Source organism: Pseudonaja textilis, chromosome 3 (assembly GCF_049901715.1).
Source record: "Pseudonaja textilis isolate UNSWEBS1 chromosome 3, rPseTex1.2, whole genome shotgun sequence".
NCBI lineage: Eukaryota > Metazoa > Chordata > Lepidosauria > Squamata > Elapidae > Pseudonaja > Pseudonaja textilis.
Window position 1 is genome coordinate 5,897,093 of NC_141992.1, and position 15,986 is coordinate 5,913,078.

At 41.7% G+C, this 15,986-nt stretch overlaps 1 protein-coding gene and 1 non-coding gene across 2 annotated transcripts in view; both read left to right on the plus strand.

Moving 5' to 3' along the window:
* The first annotated feature begins 397 nt into the window (after nucleotides 1–397).
* On the plus strand, nucleotides 398–469 carry TRNAE-CUC (transfer RNA glutamic acid (anticodon CUC)). The gene has a single exon. It is a non-coding gene; the product is annotated as a tRNA-Glu (tRNA).
* Nucleotides 470–1,337: 868 nt separating this feature from the next.
* The window catches only part of DNAJC5 (DnaJ heat shock protein family (Hsp40) member C5), a 52,950-nt gene continuing 38,301 nt past the window's right edge, over nucleotides 1,338–15,986 (plus strand). Inside the window, exon 1 of the mRNA XM_026697345.2 lies at nucleotides 1,338–1,650. The gene's annotated coding sequence lies outside the window, so the exon portion shown is untranslated. The remainder of the gene's footprint in view (nucleotides 1,651–15,986) is intronic.

The window sequence follows — 15,986 nt, forward strand, 5'->3', positions numbered from 1 at the left end:
TTTATGTTGCTCACCTTTGTTAAGTGAGCTTGTCCCAATTTTACGACTGTCCTTGCCACAGTTGCTAAAGTGAATCAGTGCAGTTGTTTACGTTAGTAACATGGTCGTTAAGTGAATCTGGATTCCCTGCTATGCTGGCTCAGGAATTCTGGGAGTTGAAGTCCACAAGTTCTTCAAGATGCCAAGTTTGACAACCCCTGTTAACACATGGACCTCATTCTCTCTCTCTCTCTCTGCACATATGTGGACAGGTATGCAACGTTTGCTTAATTGCACATTGCTTTCTCTTCCATCCTCCACAGGAGCAGAACAGATCTATAGAAATTGTAGATAAAGCAATTGCAAAGCCTGAAAATTTAACTTTGGTAAGGCTTCACAGAACACTTTGCTGTCACCTTCCCTGGTGGTCTAGTGGTTAGGATTCGGCGCTCTCACCGCCGCGGCCCGGGTTCGATTCCCGGTCAGGGAACAGTCAGTTTTACTAGACGCAGCTTTACAAGGGCGAAGATGCAATCCGATCGTCAAAGGGAAGTTCTCGCCTCTTTTGCATCTCCGCGAGTTATACACCATCTCCCATCATCCCCAGCCAGCCAGAACACGAGGCGGATTGGGATGAGGTGGGGGGGTCTACCCCTCCTGCCGCAGAACCACTGCGCCTCGGCCATGCCCGAGCCAGCCGGGGAAGCACCCGGGAATCCCGCAGCAAACAGCAGCAGCAGCAAAGCCTTGTGCGCACGCGCCAGAGAGGAGGAGGAGGGGCACGCTCTTGCGTTCTCTCTTCTCACACTATCCCCCCCACCCCCTTCCTGTCCATCCACGTTCCTCGCGCCCCTGGGAAAGCCGGCGCCTTCGCCCGCCGCTCTCCTTTCCCAGCCTCGTCGGCGCTTCACATCGTTCACTATATATATCATATATAATAATATTAATATTTAATATATATATTTTATATATATATATATATATATATATATATATATATATATATATATATATATATATATATATATATATATATATATATATATATTAAAATCGTTTCTCTTATCTCCCCTCAGGAGCGCGCCAGCGCGCGCACGAGACCCGCCCCCGCCGTCCCCCCGAACCGCCTGCGCCAAACCTCCCCCTCAGAGAGAGAAAGAGGCAGACTGCGGAGGCGCGCGCGCTCCCGTTTCCCTCCACCCTCCCCCCCCTTTCACGCGCCTGCCTGACTGCCTGCCGCCCTCCTCGCGCGCGCTTCGCTCCCCCCCGCCCTCCACCGTTCGCGCGCTCGCGCCTCCTCACGCGCCCGCTCCCCTGCCCGCGCGTCCTCAATCTCGCTGCTGCCGGCTTCGTGGGCGCGCACGTCGCTTGTGTCCGGGCCGGCTTGATCGTGAGGCGCGAGGGCTCCGTGGGGTTTTTTTTTTGTTTTGTTTTGTTTTTGGGGGCGGTTGGCAGCACCGGCCGGCCGGCTGCTTTCCTTTTCCCCCCCCATCCCCACTCCCCCTCTCCTCACGCCCCGTCGCCGGCCCTGCTTCCTTCCTTCCTTCCTTCCTTCCCACACCGCCCGTCCTCCACCCCGGCTGAGGGACACCCGGGCCCGCCCCTCACGCCCCGTCGCGGCTCGCGGAGGCCGCCCTGAGGCGGCGGCGCCGCCGAAGTCGAAGGCGGCAGGTGAGGAGGGCCGGGCGAAAGCCGGCGAGTCGGGGCGAGTTGAGGCGACGGTGGCGCAGTGGGGCGGTCATTGGGGGGAGGGGGGGCGGCTGTGGGGATACGGGGCGGGGGCGGCAAATGGGGTGGAGGGAGGTGAAGAAAAGGGGAGTCCCATTGTGTGGGGGGTCGTTGCCGCCTTGAGGAACCGGCGTTGAATTGGAGGGGGGTGGGTTGTGGGGGGGGTCTCCTTCGTGGCCATTCCCCCATTTTATAGGCTTGGCTGGTAGGGATGAATGAGGAGGAGCCCGCGGATGCTGGAAGGAGGCAGGCGAGCGGGCCAAGGAAAGGCCCCGGGATTTTTTTTTGGGGGGGAGACATGCTGCTGGGCCCGGGAAGCCCCCCTCCCCAATCTCTTCGCCTCCCCCTCCCCCCTCAAATGTTGGGTCGGGTGGCCGCCCAAAGAGGTAGTTGGCTTTTGCAAGGAGGAGCTGCTCTCAGGTTATTCGTGGGAAGCTGGGCCAGCCCTTTGCGGACGGGCGCATCCTTCGGGCCTCTTGGGCTGAGAAGGAGCTTTTTTTTAACAAAATCTCCCTGCTGGTGGTGGTGGTGGGGGAGATACGAGCTTCAAAGGGGTGGGGGGGGGGTATTATCATTGCATATATGCCGGGCTTGCATTTTTTAAAAAAAGAATTGGGAGGGGTGTGGAGGGAGAATTCAACGGGGCCCCGTTAGTGATGCTTCCAAATTTCTTTGGAGGTTGGGGAACCGGGTCCTTGAACAGCAATTTTGACCTTATGCATTTGATGAGGATGGAGAATGATGAACGTTTGGTACCTTCCTGGGTGCTGAGCGTTCAGTGGCTGATGCTGTCTCTAACCAGAGCGGAGGAGGATGAAGAATCAAAGACGTGCGTCATTCCTACATTTTATCTGTGTCTCAGAATTACAGACTTGATGGCCCAGACCGGTCAGTTCATTATCCCTGTGGCTGGAATTAGGGAGCTCTTTTTTTTCTGGAGGGGAAAAAAAAAAAAAAGGCTGAATGCTGGTGCTGTTGGAACACAGCAGGGGCTTGTATCAACTTTATGTCTTGCGCACCTGGATATCTGGGGAAGCATCGGTTTTGCAATATTGCAATTAATAAATGCACTGCTAATGTTTGATGCTCATTTCTGCCTTTTGCATTGGGTGTGGAATGGGGGCTGGGGTGGGGGAGAGACAAAATCAGTATATCACTTTGGGCCAGTAGGAGATAAAATCTGCTTTTATCAGTTCAAGCTGTTTTATAGCTGCAATTTTCTCCTTGGGATGTGTAATGGTGAGGGTGTCTTTCTGGCTGGTTACTGAAGCAAAGACTGAGCTAGATAGGTCATTCCGTGAGCTTTGGCAACATCTTTAATTCCTGTACCGAAAGACATTTATTTATCTATTTGCAGACTTTATAGACAGTTACAATCCACTGAGCGAGCCAATCCATAGTTGGAATAAAAATAAATACATAACAGTCAGTTAAAATCGAGACCATACATTATAAAACACCAGATTTACTAGGAATTAAACATCTCCCCATCCAAAAAAATAAAAACAAAAACTAATTAAAAGTAAATGTGGAGGGATAGTTACAGCAGTCTTGCTGGATGAATTAGATATCTGGGGGGATCCTATTCCAGATGTGGGGAACAGCAACTAAAGAGGCCTGTTTCTATGGTCCTTTCCCATGGCAAGCTGTGATCAAGAGGATCTTTAAAGATCCTACTCTACTTTATCTTAAGGGTTTGGGGGGAGATGATTTTTAGAGGGAGGTTTTCCCCCACAGAAATCAAAATAGAGCTGTTCAGTGATCCAGTTGCCACAATCTGGAACAGCTTCTACTGCTAACTGCCTTTTAATGGCATCCCAAATAGAGATCATCACAGTAGGCCAATCTAGGCAAAGATTACACAAAAGGTTGCAGTTGGTATACAAGATGGAACTGTGCAAAGGTGCTCTTGACTGTGGCTGCCACTTGATTATCCTTCCAGATTTAAATTGGATTGTTTGTTTTTTGATAGGGCATTGTTAGATACCTAGTGTATCTGGGTATTTTATAATGTATGGTCTTGGATTTAACCTTTGATATGTATTTAACTAACTGTGGATTTGCTCAGTTGACTAAAAGGGCCTATAAACATTGCAAATAAATAAATTGCTATTTAAATTCACTTGGAAGGGAGGTCAGAAAGGAGCTAGTTACTTGCATACGATGAAAGGGGTATTCACTGCTAGCTATTTCAGACATAGGGTCCCCTTAACAATCTCCCTGATGAAATCTTTACTGCCTCTTGATTTCATTTCACTTGACTACAAGAGGAATGAAGGCTACAAATTGGGTCAGTTGCCTACACCCCCCTCCCCCCCTTTGGCAGCAGTTAAGTCTGTTGTGATTCCCAGGACTTTTGACTGAAGGCCAGGGGAACTATTTAACGTATGGGGTTAAATTGAATATTGCCAGTGGTGCATGATTCATTTATTTTACAGTTCTGCATAAAGCTAATTGAATTAACACATCTTATGTTTTCCGTGTTACTGAAAGGGAGAAAAACTTTGGGAGAAAAACAGGAAGTGAAAGGGCATCCAGGGCATTATGTTTCTGTTCCCTAAATTCTTCTGTTCATTTTGTTAATAATCTGCCTTTTTGGACTTCTTAGAAATGCTTAGCTGAGGTAGCTTCTTGATAAGATAGTAAATTCAATTGCCTTTCTCCATTTTTTAATTTCTGGTCTTTCGGCCCTCAAAATTATGACACACACACGCACACAAATACTCATAATTTTGAGGCCTAAAAGACCAGGAATTTAAAAATGGAGGAAGAAAACAACACACACACACACATTTTCCTGTTTATTATTTATACAAATAACTCAAGGTGACAAACATATCCAACATACCTTCCTCTTCCTTTTTCCCCCACAACAACCACCCTGTGAAATTGGTTGGACCAAGAAGAGAGAGAGAGAGAGAGAGACTGGTGGAACTTGAACTCATTAATTTAATACTTCATTAATTTTTCTTTCCATATTTTTGTGTTTCTCCTTTGTATTGCTTGTAAGCATCTCATCCTCTTTCCAACACATATTCTGGAATACTGTAGACTATATTGAATATTTCAATTTTTGACTACGTGTTGCTTTGAGTTTTAATTAATTCTTATCCAAAATGAAGTTTCTGCTATTCTCTACTTGTCTGATAATAGACATTCTGTTAACATTTGAGGTTTGTCTTAGCTGAATGTTCAGGATTTAACCAATGAAAGCTATAACTATTCTATTTTTTCCAGAACAGGATTTTTATAACCCTGCCTTACAAAATTGATCAAATTTAGAAAACAGTATTTATTGCCAGGCATATTTAAAAGCCAGCTTTTAAAACTTTTGAAGGCTATGCCTTTTTTCTTGCTATTCTACTCAACCACTGGGTTGTGGAAGGATTGCAAACATTTGTCCATTTGTCCTGCTATTTTGCTGAGCACCCCTATGTTGCACAAATATTGAGGCCAGAGCATTTTATTATCACATTTCATGTAGCATAAGCTTTTTGGGATGTTACTAATACTGTTTCCTTGTATTTTGGAATGAAAAGCGCTCATGCTGCCTGGGCAGTCTTTTATTGTGCGTAAGGAATTTACTTAAGTAGGCTAGGGGGAGTACAATTGCACAGCTCAGACATACGTGCATATGGCTGTATTAAAAAGAACAGGAAGCTGAGCTTGGATGTTTAAAAGAGAAGGTGGAATTTTTGTAAACACTGATCTGTTGTGAGGTTGTTGTTGAGAACATAAGCAATTCCCTGGCCCATCTTGTTCAACAGTCAGTTCTCAGTTGTGGTCGACCAACTGCCCAAGGAAGCCTATTGGTCTCTCAGTAGAGGGTCTTCAGAAGCACTCCCATGACTCTCAAGGTTAAGAGCCAGCCCAGGACTATAACGAATTAGTCTAACCGTTTTTTAAAAAGCCAACCAAGTTGGTAGCCAGCACCACATCCTGTGTTACTGTCAATACACTTTTGCAAAACAAAATTAGCAGCTTACCACCCTTATTGAATGACTTATTAAAATATTACATCAAATATTTTGTAAATATTTATTAAAATATTACATTATTTCAGTGTTAATATTGAAAATTAATATTAAAAGATTTAGATGAGAGAATAAAACTCATCAAATTTGCAGATGACACCAAACCGGTGGGAATGGCCAACACTATAGAACACAGGTGTCAAACTCGCACCACATTGCTAACTCGTGATGTTTCATGATGTTTTTTCCCTTTGCGGAGCTGGTTGGGTGTGGTCTGTGCATAACGCATCTGCGGGCCCCCAGTTTGACACCCCTGCTATAGAAGATAGGCTCAAGATCAGAATGATCTCCAGAGACTTGGACACTGGGTCCTATCCAATTAAATGAAATTCAGTGATGAGTAAAGTAAGGTATACACTTTGACAAGAAAAACCAAATGCACAGGTATAGAATAGGTGGTCCTTGGTTCAACAGCAGTAAGTGATCTGGGAATTCTGGTGGACAACCACTTACACATGAGTCAACAGTGTGCTGTAGCTGCCAAAAAAGTCCACAGAGTCCTAGGCTGCATCAATACAGGATTAGAATCAAGACCACGTGAAGTGTTATTATCACTCTATGATGCCTTGAATTGGCATCCAATTTTGGTCGCCACAATGCAAAAAAGATGTTGAGACTGTAGAAAGAGTGCACAGAAGAGCAACAAAGATGATTAGGGGACTGGAGGCTAAAACTAAGGACAGTTGCTGGAATTGGATATGTCTAATGAAAAGAAGGACCAGGAGTTACATAATAGCAGTGTTCCAATATCTCAGGGGCTGCCACAATGAAGTGGGGGAGTCAAGCTATTCTCCAAAGCACCTGAGGGCAGGACAAGAAACAATGGATGGAAACTGATCAAGGAGAGAAGCAAACTAGATTTAAGGAGAAATTTCCTGACAGAATTAATCAGTGGAACATCTTCCCTCCAGAAGTTGTGGGCGCCCCATCACTGGAGGTATTTAAGAAGAGATTGGACAGCCATTTAACAAATGGTATAGGGTCTTGTGCTTGAGCAGATGGTTGGACTAGAAGACCTCTAAGGTCCCTTTCAATGCTGTTATTGTGTTCTACTTTGAGCTCTTCTTTTAGTCTACATTGTTTTCTCAGGCCTTTGCAATGCTTACCCCATTTGGGCTAATCTCAAAGGGCCTTGTTTCCAATTCTGGCTATCTTTATTTGTTTCTCTTGCTCCAAATTCAAATGAACCTAATCAAAATGAACCCAATCATGAAATCATAGTCCTACATAAAGGTGGAAACGATAGATCTCCCTAGGATACTGTGCCTTTTCTTCCTTCTTCCAACTTTGCCCTTTCTCAGTCAAAAGCCTGGTAGAGCCAGGATTAAGAAGTATGGTTGCCTTGAAATGAAAGGCCCTCTAAAGAGAAAGGGCAATTTGTTATTCCAGATTAAAACTTAGAATAATGAGAATGACTGTCTTAGATCCTCTACAGCCTTGTGTGAGTCATTTGGTGAGCTGAATATGCAGTTCAGGTAAATACACCTGTACAAATGTCTGCCCTTCCCACCCACAATATTTACTTTTAATTTATCCACATCCTGCCTGTCCAGAAAACAGCCTTACCAAGGTTGAGTATAAGTAGCATCAAACAGGTAGTCCTCAATTTATGATCACATATATGGGACCAGAATTTCTGCTGCTAAACAAGGCAGCTATTGAGTTGCACCCGATTTTACCACCTTTTTGGGCACAGTTCACTGCAGTTGCAAAGTGAATCACGTGGTTATTAAGCAAGCCAGGCTTCCCCCACGGACTTTGCTTGTCAGAAGCTTTCTGGGAAGACTATAAATGGTGATCACATGACACCAGGATGCTGCAACTGCTGTAAATAGATAGTGGTTACCAAATGCCTGAATTTTGATCACGTGAGGATTTTGCAGTGGCCATAAGCGTGAGGACCGGTCACAAGCCACTTTTTTCAGTGCTGGTATAATTTTGAATGGTCATTGAATAAATGGTGGTAGGTTGAGGACTACCTATATTGCAAATGAAATGATATTTTTTGAAAAACTTGTTCTTGTGGAATAATAGTTCATAGGAATGATCCTGTGGAATGAGAGGAGATAATTTTCAGAAATGGATTTCGCCCACCTGTCTTTCTTTCCTTTTTCAAATATTTTTCATTACTGCCGTTTACAACTCTTTGCCAAAGAGCCTTCCCTAACACAGCGGTCCCCTGATGTGCTGAGATTCCCAGAATTCTCCAGGAATTCCTTCGGAATTCTGGGAGTTATATTTGTATCATTTCCAGGGGATGTCATCCTTACGGGATAGGATCCCCAGTTGTAAGAAGACCAAGACCTCTGCTTTGGGAATATTAATCATTTTGTGATAGTGGCAAATATCTGTAGCTCAGGTGGAGGATGAGGGTGGAGATTCATTCTCTGAGCTTGTGGGTTGGTTTCCAAACGTTTCAGAATTTCCTAAATTCTGCTGAAGATATTACCTAACCTGGCAATGAAATATTTGGAAATCAACTCACAAACTCAGAGAACAAAGTAGAGCTGAATTTTGAGAAAAAGTAGCATTCCTAACCCCATTAATGGTGGCAGGTGTTGCTTTGATATTTTTTGTCCTGTTCCCCAATTTTCACTCCTTCGGGTGGGATCTAAGTTATCCCTGGAACACATTTTCAGGTTGAATTAATAGGCAGGAGAAGGAAACAAAATTGTCTTGAGTTTCATTTCTTGCATTTTCATTCTTATCAGCTGTGGGTGTGTCTGTTGTTTATTGGTTGAGCTACTTCATGGTTTTTTCATTAGGTTCAATTCCTTATATAACAAGGAAGCTGTCGGTAAAGTTATGCTAAACTTTGCTTCCTTTGATTTTAACTTATTGCTGTCTGACCCAAAGGTGCTTTTTCAAAAGGCAACTGGACTTTTTTTCCCCCTTTAAAGACATTTCGCTTCTCATGCAAGCTTCTTCGGAAGAAGCTTCTTGGATGAGAAGTGAAACATCTCCAAGGAAAAACAAAATCCAGTCGCCTTTTGAAAAAAATACCTTTGGGAGAACCATGACCTGGATGACTGAGAATCTCCACAAACATTATTGCTGTCATTTCAGAGTTGTTTAAAAATAATCCAATTCCCTGCTTATGGAAACCACGATACTTTTCTTAATGGAAACTGTAGCAGTAATACTGTTGATGTCCATTACAGTAAGAATGACAATATTAATACATTGGCTTCACCCAGTAGAGTCTTGGGATGGATGTACACATTTAATAAATAAATAAACATGTTGATAATCTTTCCACTTTGGATAAAGAATCTCTCTCAATACAGATAGTCCTCAACTTATTGGGACCAGAGTATTTCGTTCCTAAGCAAGGCAAGCGTGAAGTGAGTTGTGCTGAATATTAAGACCTTTATTTTGCCCTGGTGATTAAGTGAATCCCTAAAGTTAAATGAATCACATGGTCATTAAGTGAATCCAGGTTCCCCTATTGACTTTGCTCATCAGAAGCCAACTGGGAAGGTCGAAAATGGAGATGACCTGACCCCAGGAGGCTGCAACCATCGTAAAGACGTGCTGGTTGCCAAATGCCTGAATTTTGATCACATGAACATGGGGATGCTGTAACAGTTGTAAGTCCATGGACTGGTCGTAACTCACTTTTTTCAGTGCCATTGTAACTTTGAATGGTCACTAAACAGATGGTTGTAAGTTGAGGACTACTGTCAGCTGGTGCTCCATTCAAAATCCAAGAAAGAAATACTTAAGACTCTTTTAATAAGAGAAAAGATATCTTTTACTGGAAATGAAGCGGTAGCAACGCGAAAATTCTGAATCTGAGGAAATAGGTGCGTAAATCACATATACAAAGTGATGGAAACGTTCCCATCCCCAATAGTTCAAATGGTTCTTCCAATTAAAAGTTGTGAATAACACCATGTGGACATCTTCAGGTGGCGATGAAGTTTCTGTCCATTGACCTTGGCATACTTTGATAAAGGTTTGCAGCTGCGCAGAGAAGAGAAAGCTAAGCAAGGAATAGAAACCTAAGCAAGAATGCACCCTCCCCCCCCTCCTCATTTTATACAGTGCTAGTTTATACCACCTCCAGCTCGCTTCCCAACTTGTCCCCCCTCACTCTTCCCGTTACTTATGGCAGCCGAAAGATGCAAAGCAATAGTAGAAGATCCTGAAGGCTGACAACCACCTTTATTTCCTATAAGCAGAGTAAACAAAAATATTAAAGGCTATAGAATATTTATAATTCAATACATGTTAGGAATCAGTTACATTTTCAAGCCCATCTTCCCCCTTCACCCTCTCCACACAAATGCAGCAAGACATGGCATTTAGATTCATAGTGACTGCACATTTCTACAGTCTAGACTTTTGAACAGACTGAAAGGATGTTTAGTATGTTGTGAGAATTCATTATTTTAGTTTGTCATATAAACCATCTATTTCAGGAAGCCATAAAATGATTTGTTTGGGCATGTAGCAGTTTATATGAATTTGTTTGTATTGTATTTCAACACTATTGAATTGAATGATAAAAGTCTGCTTATTTTGGATAGGTTGTTTTGATATTTAGAACCTAAACTAAATAGTTACTGGGGTGGGTTTGCCTTTGCCATGAATTTGCTCATGTGTTTCTTACAAGATTTGGTTCATGCAAGCAGCTATTCACACGTTTGCCTCTGTCCGTTGTGGGTAGTGAAATGACCACTTGCTGAGTGAAACATTTTAATATCTCTCTCCTTGGAGGCATCTCTGTCTGTTTCCATGGAAACTTAACTACTTGTAGATTTTAGCTAGTGGCAAAAGTCTGAAGGAAAGCTGTAAGTTTTTATTACATACAGTATGGTGATCCAGCAATTTTCTTTTGTATGCACCAAATCAATGCTTCTCAACTTGAGCAATTTTCAGATATGGGGACTTCAGTTCACAGAATCCCCCAGTCAGCATGTTCACTAGGGAATTCTGGGAGTTGAAGTACACACATCTTAATGTTGCTAAAGTTGAGAAACTGCACTAGAGAATCCATGTTATGCTCATTGGTCAATTTGTTCCAAAGCTCAGGTGTGTCAGAACTGCCAAGAATTTCACAGATAAACCAGTTCTTACACACACTGTTCCCCAACTTGCTCTCTTTGGACTCCTACTTTCGTAATTCCAAGTAAAGGAGAGAGTTATCCAACATCTCTAGAAAGCAGCCTCAAACATTGTTGACTAACAATTGAGTGTATAAATGTTAAGTGTTCTTGTTTTGAGGGCAGAAGTGAAGCGACAGCATGAGAGAGGGGAGCTGAGTTGCTGCTTATCAGCACATTTTATTTGGCAGCTGTGTGGGTCAAGTACACTCACACCAGAGTTTTATTTGATGGTCCTGCTGGCCAAAGGTATCGAGAATTGATTCAATTTACTTAGGAAGCAAAAGGTTGGGGAAGTTCAGCTTCCAAATGAGAATAAATGAATACGCTTTATTAAATTACTTAATTTGTGAAGTTGGTCTTCCTGCCATTTTAAATGTGGCTTTGTCTTTGTGCTTTATAAATGCTCTCTTAGGCCAAAATAAAATGTGGCCTTTTCAGGCTGAGGATCACGTCATAATAATAACAGTGGTAGTTTTTTAAAAATAGGCCTTTATCTTGGATGCATTGCTAGTGGAGCTGTCCAGCATGTAATACTGAAATGAACTCCAGTTCTTAGTTTCTTTGATTTAGTTGAAGGTCTTCTGAGTTGAGTTGAATACATATAGTCCTCAACTTACAAGCGTTGACTTAGCGACTTCAAAGTTTCAATGGCACTGAAAAAAGTGACTTATGACTATTTTTCACACTTATGATCCCCAGCATCCCCACGGTTATGTGATAAAAAGTCAGATGCTTGGCAATTGATTCATATTTATGATGGTTGCAGTGTCCCCGGATGATGTGATCCCCTTTTGAGACCTTCTGACAAGCAAGGTCAATGGGGAAACCCAATTCACTTAACAACCGTGTAACTACTTTAACAACAGTAGTGATTCACTTAACAACTGTGGCCAATAAAATTGTAAAATGGGCCCAAAACTCACTTGACAGTTGTTCCATCTAGCAATCGAAATTTGGGGCTTAATTGTGGCTGTAAGACAAGGACTACCTCTCCCTGTGGGGGGTAGGGAGAAAAATCAACTTTCAAGATTGTCAGAAGCAGAGAAATGGAAGGAGAGAAAGTAGAAGAGGTGTGCGTCAACCTTTTCATCCTTGATGCACTATCACTTCTTTTCTTCTTGTCCTCCTCCCTGTAGAAGTTCAATGAGATAAATAGACATTTGGAAAACGAAGCCTGGAAGAAAGAGAAAACTGATCATTTCTCTTCTAGAGTACTTTGCTGAGGGGAAAGGAGCTATTGAGAAGGAGCTACAATCGTTTGTACGTCTCATGTGATTCTACCTTAAAGGCCTTTTATTGGGGGCCCAGACCAGGCTGTTAAAATTGCTCCTATGGCCTAATGTTTTTGGAAAATGTTATATGGAAATAAATAATTCACCTATCACATACTTTTATGTGAGTGGCAATTTTTGGAGTTTTTGGTTCTTGATATTGGTGTTAATTTTAGCCTGTTTGCTTTGTGGAAAGTTAGGTAAAAGTTCAGTATTTTTTCTCTGTTGAATGTTAAACAGCATTAAGAATGCCAGCTTTAAGGAGGTTTTTGGAGAAAAAAAAATGAAAATCTGGTGACCAATATTTATTTTTGTATTTTTTTAAATTTATTTTAATCCGCCTGTTGGGGAAAAAGGTGGCATTTTTTTTTTTAAAAAAAATAAAGCTAGCTTTTCTCACAAACAGAAAGTGGGAGTATGCATTTGGTAATTAATTAAAAATGTAATGTTTCTTTCTATTCAGGTTCAATTTCCACGAATATGAGGGTGTAGTATCAAATGTTAAAATATAGAAATGTGCCCTCTTCCTTTTTCTTTGTCATCTTCACACGAATAAAAGCAATATGTAGATTATTTTATTCAGAATTGGGAAATAAGCTATAATCTATGGATTCATGATTTAATATAGCTTTTGTGTGTCATGTGTTGTACTCAGTCTAAGGTTTTAACCAGTCTTCAGTTGATAAGGAAGCCTTCCATAGCATAAAATGGGGTTATAGGGGCCCTGGTGGCACAGTGGTTAGAATGCAGTATTGCAGGGTGACTGCTCACTGCCAGAAGTTCGATCCTTACCGGTTCAAGGTTGACTCAGCCTTCCATCCTTCCGAGGTTGGTAAAATGAGGACCCAGATCGTTTGGGGTAAGAGGCTGACTCTGTAAACTGCTTAGAGAGGGCTATAAAAGCACTGTGAAGTGGTATGTAAGTTCTAATTGCTATCATTTGCGAGACCATCTCTCCTCATCTACCCATCCCATCAGGTGCAGCAGAAGAAGTTTGCATCCAGTGGAAAATGTTATTTGGTGGGACCTAGAAGGAGGACCTTTTCTGCTGCTGCACTTATCCAGTGGAACCTCATTTCCCCCACATCAGACTGGGCCCCATCTTAATAGTCTTCCGGAAGGGCTTTAGATCTGGCTTTGCCATCTGGCCCGGGAATCAGAGAGTGGTATAGATCCCATAAAACAGCTGTATTGTTCTTGAATGGCTACGCCCTCCTGGTGATTGTATTGTATAGCTTTTAATTGTTGAATTGTTTTTAATGTTCGTACTGCTTGTATGGCTATTTCATTTTTTGTGTTTTGGTATTGTTTATATTTTAATTGGAAACAGTCCAGAGACATGAATGTGAGGTGGATGGAGATATAAATTGGATAAATAGAGAATGAGAAAAACACAGAAGGATTGCAGGTTTGTAATATTTATACAGCATGGAAGAAAATTGCATCCCTCTGGTGTGAATGTACCATAAATTTGCAAATGAAAGTCTTTCCAGTTAAATTACTCTTTTTCTAGTTCTAATTTTTTTGACAGCAACATGCTTTCATGGCACCAAATAGAATAATTAACTCAGACAGCTTATGTAAGATAGTCCTGAATTCTAACAAGAAAATCCATACAAAATACCTGGCATAGTTTCTTTAGCTTATTGACTACCACAGACTTCTAAAAGCACATATGCTGAAAACAGATTGGTTGTCTATAAATATAGAATTAAGGAACACCAAGATGCCCATGATTACATTCCAACATGGGGAATGTTTGAAAACTGTTGCTGTACAATATTGATGGCATTGAACGAACAATGAAGCAATAAGGATGAGAATATTATTTTGAGATTATTTCATTGAAGTGGTTCTCAGAGGGAGATCCTTAAGATAGCAGACTTGATATGTTTCACTGAGGTAAATACATAGGGTAGTTTCCTTATAATAAACCTAGTCATTTCGGGGTAGGATAAAGGCATTAGTAGCATGGATATTATAAAAGGAAGTCAAGATAGGCATAACAACGTAGAAAACCATAGAGATGACTTTAGAGAAACCGTGTCAAAATATGATTTAAGTTCGGAACAAGAAGAAAACTAGAAAGAGACTCAGATTGGCTGTACTTTAACTCTTGGAGGGGCAGGGGAAAAAATAGTTTTTCATGTTTCTGCTATTTTAGCCTGATCAAATATTATATGCGGGTGCTCTGAGCATGGTGGTTTTGTTGCAGATGTTTCATGACCCAACTAGGTAGGTACAGTGCACTGATGATGTTACCTAGTTGGGTCATGGAACGTCTGCAACAAAACCACCAAGCTCAAAGAGCACCAAGAACCCCATAGTTCAACCCTGAGCTACAAATATTCTCTTCTATCAAAAGCTTGTTTCTTGATCTGGTCTATCTTGAATGGCTGACAAGTATTTTTATGTTTAAGGGTGTCCTTATAAGGCTGTTGTTTACTTTAAAATGTCATAATCTCATGAGAACCTTAACATGTGTGGCTCTGAATTTTTACATTTGTTATATCCATTGATGTTAAAGATACAGGACGTACATTTCTAAAATGAACAAATTATTGTTCTGTCCATCAAAGCTAGCATCTCTGTAAAATTTATGGGCAAGTTGTAAGCACGGTTTGAACCAACTTGGAAAAGGCTGAAAACTGCAATCAAAATCATATGGTTTGCTCAAGCCAAGATAATTATTTGGAGTTGAGCATAGGGGAAGGAGAATGTGTTGCAGTAATATTGATCCAAAACAATAAGAACTAGTGAGCAAGTCTTAGAAATCCAGATATCTGCTGTGTTCAGCATTGCTGAATCAGAAGGTAACCCTTGAATTACAACCACAACTGCGACCAGAATTTCCATTGTAAACCAAGAAAGTTGTTAAGAGACTGGTGCCTGATTTCATGACTCTTTTGTCATGGTTGCTAAATGAATCACTGCTGTTGTTGAGCGAACCCAGTTTCCCCTGTTAACTTTGCTTGTCAGAAGCCAGCTGGGAAGATCACAAAGGGTGATTACATGATCCCAAGACATTTCAACCGTCATAAATACATGCCGGTTTCCAAGTGCCTAAATTTTAGTCACGTGACTGTGGGGATGCTGTGACAATCATAACCATAAGGACCAGTACCGTTGTAATTTTGAATGCTTGCTAAACAGTAGCTCATAAGTAGAGGACTACCTGTACTAGCATTCTGTAGCCAACATGGTCAACAAAAGCATCTTGAGATACTTGCAAATAAAGCATGAAGGAATAACTTTGCTGGGTGTATTCCAAGCTTTCCAAGAATTAACTAAACTGAACAAGGAGAGATTTAACCTGGAAATAAGGGGAAATTTTCTGACAGTGAGAACAGTCAACCCGTGAAACAGAAGTTGCCCTCGGAAGTTGTGGAAGCTTCATCGCTTGAGACTTTCAAGAAGAGACTGGACTGTCATCTGTCAGAAATGGTTTAGGGTCTCCTGCTTGGGCAGGGGGTTGGACTGGATGACCTACAAGGTCCCTTCCAACTCTGTTAATCTGTTATATTATGGATGAGGAACTCTTCATTATGCACAGCAATGGACCCATTTAGCCATGTGCATTCAAGAGGAACAAATCCTAACCCAAAGCACCACACTCACATTATTTTTGTAAATTAGAAAGTTCCAAATATTCTCGTGCCTTTTAGAGCAAAGGTGTTCCTGCCCTTTACCATTTTGCTGGTTCCTTTTTATAGCATTTCTTGCTATTATAGCTGAAGTAGAACTGCACATGGTAACCCTAAATGTGGATTGTAAGCCATACGTTCAAATGAAAGTAGTACAGTATGGTAATTATTTTTTTTCTTTTGCAGTGATTTCTTGAGAAGCCAATTAAAGGCAACAGA